The 6,000-nt window shown below is 40.1% G+C and overlaps 2 non-coding genes across 2 annotated transcripts; one reads left to right on the top strand and one right to left on the bottom strand.

Moving 5' to 3' along the window:
* Nucleotides 1-2,007: 2,007 nt before the first annotated feature.
* Nucleotides 2,008-2,114, top strand: LOC133045386 (U6 spliceosomal RNA). Its single transcript, XR_009690247.1, has one exon. It is a non-coding gene; the product is annotated as a U6 spliceosomal RNA (small nuclear RNA).
* A 3,475-nt stretch (nucleotides 2,115-5,589) lies between these two features.
* Nucleotides 5,590-5,661, bottom strand: TRNAC-ACA (transfer RNA cysteine (anticodon ACA)). The gene has a single exon. It is a non-coding gene; the product is annotated as a tRNA-Cys (tRNA).
* Nucleotides 5,662-6,000: the final 339 nt, after the last annotated feature.

Below are 6,000 nucleotides of genomic sequence, written 5' to 3'. Positions count from 1 at the left end.
TGTGCTCTTTTGCTTCAGATGAGTTGCAGAGAAAATAAGCTATTGATTTTCCAAATCTTCTGCAAGTTATTGATGAAAGGTAAGTACTGAGATTTCCAGCTGGGCTCTAAAATGTTGACAGCAGCAAACATTACAATGATGCTTCTGTGAGTTTGGAGAAAGAATGTTAAAAGGTCACTACAGTCTGTGTCAAGACAAATTGAATGGACTGGAAGCAAGAAGGAAAAAAGAGCTGCATTTTGGGGGCAAAGAAAAATAATTTTTGTTGTTGTTCAGTCACTGAGTCGTGTCTGACTCTGCAGCCCCATGGACTGGAGCATACCAGGCTTTGCTGTCCTTCACTATTTTCTGGAGTTTGCTCAGATTCATGTCCATTGAGTCAGTGATGCTGTCTAACCATCTCATCCTCTGCTGCCCCCTTTTTCTTTTTTTCCTTCAGCCTTTCCCACTATCAGGGTCTTTTCCAGTGTGTCGGCTGTTTGCATCAGGTGGCCAAAGAAAAATAATACAGTGTTATAATGAAATGTATTTAAATTCCAGCTAGAGGAAGAAAAATCTGGCTTGCAGCAACCAGTCAAAGTCCATTTTATTATTATTATTTTCATATGGGAAACCATGGACTACTTAAGACAAAGAAATAGTCCCAGTGAGCAATGGGAATCAGACCAGCAGGTCCAATTATAACCCAAAGGCATGGTTTAACAGTTATGTGCTGTGGAAAAAAAGACTTTTGGGTCTCCATAAATTACCCCAAATATCCCCATTCTTGACAGTACCACCAGTCAAGGGGTTATCTTTGAGCTCAGAGGAGAGCATTACTAATGTAAAAAGATCTTTAGCCTATGGAGGGAATAGGCACTATATATAAATCTCAATATAGCCTCAGAAATAACTTCTAGCACATAAAAACTTTCTAGATTTCAAGAACAAATGTCACCATCTGAGGTGAAATTGCATATTTCTATGGCTCGGTGCACTGTAGGAACATTTTTAGAATAAACTGTGGGGCTATGACCCCATTTCACAACCTACCCACAATAAATTTACCTTGTAAATTCACCCAAACAGCAACAGCTACTAAAACTCCTTAGAGAGACAGATAAAGTGACCTTCTTTAGTAACCAGATATTATTTTTAGGGTATGTTTTACAGAACAATTTTCTGTGTTTTTGCAACAAAGAAAATTATTTTGACCTTTGTACACCTAAGTTTGTTTAAAAAACACACAACCCTCCTATTTCTAGCTATAAACCAGACTTGGAGAACTTTTGGCTGTGGTTCTTCTTTGGGGTGACTTGGCAGTGAATATGTTGTTTTGATCCATGTTGAATTTGGATAGTCACCATCTTTGTGCATTCAGTGAGATTTCAGATGATTATGTATGCCTCTTTTTAAGCAAAGGATAGCTAAATGCATCTCATTCTTCTTAGAGATCAGGAAGAAAACTAAAAAAATGTAGAGTAACACCTTCATTAACTAATTATTGGAGAGATTTATATTTAGATTTGAGACTAAACAAAGTCAATCAGAAAATCCTTTTTATCCCCCAAACCTTTTTAAATTAAAAAATGCTGTAAAAATATTGTGATGATACACTAGACTCTCCTTTTAATATAGTGCAGGATGGTCAGGTAAAAAGCAAACGGGTTTGGACTTAATTTACACTTCAAAAAATTTTCTTGGAGTAGAGTTGATTTACCCTGTTGTGTTCACTTCAGGGGTACAGTGCAGTGATTCGGTCATACTTACACATGTACCCAGTCTTTTTAAGACTTTCTCATAGGGTCTTACAGAGTATTGTGTAGAGTTCCCTGTGATCTACAGCAGGTTTTTGTTAGTGATCTATTTCATGTCATGTGTATATGTCAGCCCCCAATCTCCCAACTTATCCCTCTCCCACTAACTCCCTGGTAACCAAAAGTGTGTTTTCCACAACTGCAGCTCTATTCCTGTTTTGTACATAAATTCATTTGTACCCCCCACCCCCTTTTAAAGATTTCACATATGGTGCTCGCTTCGGCAGCACATATACTAAAATTGGAACGATACAGAGAAGATTAGCATGGCCCCTGCGCAAGGATGACACACAAATTCGTGAAGTGTTCCATATTTTTAAAAAAAGAAGAAAAAAAAAAAAAGATTTCACATATGAATGATATCATGAGACATTCGTCTCTCTCTGACTCCCTTCACTCGGTCTGACACTCTCTTGGTCCATCCATGTTGCTGCGAGTGGCATTATATCATCCTTATGGCTGAGTAATATTAACACTTAAGTAAAATTATGCCTCAGAAGATTTTTAAAGATTTTGGTAAAACATACCTCACACTTTCATAGTACTTTCTGTGTGCCAGTTACTTTTCTAAATTTTGTATGAGTATCTCTGTGTGTGTATATATGCGGATTTGTTGTATAGTCACTAAGTTGTGTCCAACTCTTTTGCACCCTCATGGACTGTATGTAGTTCACCAGGCTCCTCTGTCCATTGGATTTCCCAGGCAAGAATGCTGGAGTGGATTGCCATTTCCTTCTCCAAGGGGAATCTTCCCAACACAGGGATTGAACCTGCAGTCTCCTGTATTGGTAGGTAGATTCTTTACCACTGGGCCACCTGGGAAGAATATGTGTACATACATAGACATTAATACATTTAATCCTATACCCACATGGAAAGCAGGGACTGTTAGGAACATGTGCATTTTATGGATTAGGGAACTAAGGCACTGACAGAATAAGTAACCCACCAAAGTTACAATGCAAGGAAGACCCACAGCAGGAACCCCACTGCTCTGTCCCAGAGCATGTCTTCTGAACCAACACCCTGTATTGCCCTGAGGTCAAGTTCTTATGCAGCTTCTTGGAGGGACTATAGTCCCTTTTACAGAACTTTTTTTTTAATAGAAATTTTGTATAGTTCTAAGGAACTATACAAAAAAGATCTTCATGAACCAGATAATAACGATGGTGTGATCACTCACCTAGAGCCAGACATCCTGGAGTGTGAAGTCCAGTGGGCCTTAGAAAGCATCACTATGAACAAAGCTAGTGGAAGTGATGGAATTCCAGCTGAGCTCTTTCAAATGCTAAAAGATGATGCTATGAAAGTGTTGCACTCAATATGCCAACAAATCTGGAAAACACAGCAGTGGCCACAGGACTGGAAAATGTCCATTTTTATTCTAATCCCAAAGAAAGGCAATGCCAAAGAATCCTTAAACTACTGCACAATTGCACTCATCTACAAGCTAGTAAAGTAATGCTCAAAAATCTCCAAGCCAGGCTTCAACAATATGTGAACTGTGAACTTCCAGATGTTCAAGTTGGTCTTGGAAAAGGCAGAGGAACCAAAGATCAAATTGCCAATATCAGCTGAATCATCAAAAAAGTAAGAGTTCCAGAAAAACATCTATTTCTGCTTTATTGACTACGCCAAAGCCCTTGACTGTGTGGATCATGATAAACTGTGAAAAATTCTGAGAGATGGGAATACCAGACCACCTGATCTGCCTCTTGAGAAACGTTTATGCAGGTCAGGAAGCAACAGTTAGAACTGGACATAGAACAACAGATTGGTTCCAAATAGGGAAAGGAGTACATCAAGGCTGTATATTGACACCCTGCTTATTTAACTTATATGCAGAGTACATCATGAGAAACTCTGGGCTGGATGAAGCACAAGCTGTAATAAAGATTGCCAGGAGAAATATCAATAACCTCAGATATGCAGATGACACCACCCTTATGACAGAAAGTGAAAAAGAACTAAAGAGCCTCTTGAAAGTGAAAGAGGAGAGTGAAAAAGTTGGCTTAAAGCTCAATATTCAGAAAATTAAGATCATGGCATCCAGTCCCATCACTTCATGAGAAATAGATGGGGAAACAGTGGAAACAGTGGCAGATTTTATTTATTTATTTTGCTCCAGTATCACTGCAGATAGTGACTGAAGTCATGAAATTAAGAGGCTTACTCCTTGTAAGAAAATTTATGACCAACCTAGACAGCATATTAAAAAGCAGAGACATTACTTTGCCAACAAAGTTCCATCTAGTCAAGGCTGTGGTTTTTCCAGTAGTCATATGTGTATGTGAGAGTTGAACTATAAAGAAAGCTGAGTGCCAAAGAATTGATGTTTTTGAACTGTGGTGTTGGAAAAGACTCTTGAGAGTCCCTTGGACTGCAAGAAGATCCAACCAGTCCATGCTAAAGGAAATCAGTCCTGAATATTCATTGGAAGGACTGATGCTGAAGCTGAAACTCCAATACTTTGGCCACCTGATGCGACGAACTGACTCATTGGAAAAGATCCTGATGCTGGGAAAGATTGAAGGCAGGAGAAGGGGATGACAGAGGATGAGATGGTTGGATTGTATCACCGACTTAATGGACATAAGTTTGAGTAAACTCCAGGAGTTGGCTATGGACAGGAAGGCCTGACGTGCTGCAGTCCATGGGATTGCAAAGAGTTGGACACAACTGAGTGACTGAACTGAACTGAGGAGGGAAACATCAACTTCTGGATGATTCAGGTGCTGTGATTTGCTGGTGTGGGACAGACCAGGCATAGGTTAAATTCCCTTTTCTTCTGTGATCACTTCATGAGCTTGGGAAAGTCACTTTGGGCCTTGGAATTCTGCTTTTTGCCATGAATTAAAATGATTAGGCTAGACCCACACTGTCCTATAGATAGCCTCTAGCCTTGTATGACCAACAAGTTCTTGAAATGTGGCCAAATTGAGATTGCCCTACATGTAAAACCCACACTAAGCTTCAGAGCATTAGTATGAAAAAAGTCATGTAAAGTGTCTAGTGTTTTTTTATGTTGATTATGTATTGAAATGATAATATTTTGCATATCCTGGGTGAAATAAAATATATTAAAGTCAATTTCACCAGTTTATTCTTCTAGGAACTTTAAAATTCCATGTGTGTCTTATGTTATGGCCCACATGAAATTTTGAGTGGATTGTAGCAACAGTTCTTAACTCACAGTTCAACAGTTCACTCACAGAACAACAGTTCTTCACTTCACCTCACTTTGATATTTCCAGCTGAAACACCCCCATAGGCATAGGCAGGGAGATGCACAATTCCAGAAACATTAGCTTTATTATCAAGATTTTCTCACTTGCTGAAGAAACTTTTAGACTGTATGTGCATGACATTGACATTATAAAAGAAACTCAAGTCCTCACCAAGTCATCAAAAAAGTGAATTATTTGAAAATGTTGCTGTTTGTTATTAGGAACAAATTATTTGGTCACACTTTAAACTGAGGTGTCATTCTGATATGTTAAGATATCATAAGTGCCCCAGATAATTCTAGTAATCCTTCCAATCCTGAAGTTCTTCAGTTCTGTTCTCATAGAAACCCAGCCATGGAGTTTCTCTAAGATGAAGATGGAGAAATAGAGGTTGAATACACAGCAGGTTTATAATTTGGAAAATGTCAAGAGTTCTATGTGTTAGTCACTCAGTCATATCCAACTCAATGCAACCCCGTGGATTGTAGCCCCCTAGGATCTTCTGTGCATGGGATTCTCCAGGCAAGAGTACTGGAATGGGTTGCCATTTCCTTCTCCAGGGGATCTTCCCTACCCAGGGATTGAACCCAGGTCTCCTGCATTGTAGGCAGACGCTTTACCATCTGAGCCACCAGGGAAGTCCCTGCCATCGTTTACCTCTTTCAGAGAGGAGCTGATAATCTTGGGAAGCTGCCAACAGTGGGCTCACGGGAGGCAAGCAGATTCAAGGTGAGAGGACTGAGGTACACAGGTGTGTACCCGGTGTTCCTCCCGTGGTTTGTGGCTTTGCCCCAGGGGGTGCTGGCTGTCACAGGCAGCTCTGTTTCCACCTGCAAAAGGTGTGGTTAGAGCAGCTGGGTTCTCGGTTTCCACTGTCAGTGGAGCTGACGGCTCAGGCAGCTGTCCCAGCAAGCCCTGGGGATAATCTTATCATCCGCCTTGGCCCCGGTGTCATGCAAGTTGGATGATAAAGATCT

The sequence above is a fragment of the Dama dama genome, chromosome 23 (genome assembly GCF_033118175.1).
Source record: "Dama dama isolate Ldn47 chromosome 23, ASM3311817v1, whole genome shotgun sequence".
NCBI classification, from domain to species: Eukaryota; Metazoa; Chordata; class Mammalia; order Artiodactyla; family Cervidae; genus Dama; species Dama dama.
Note: the sequence above shows the minus strand (reverse complement) of the source record. Positions and strands in the feature narration are given on the sequence as shown.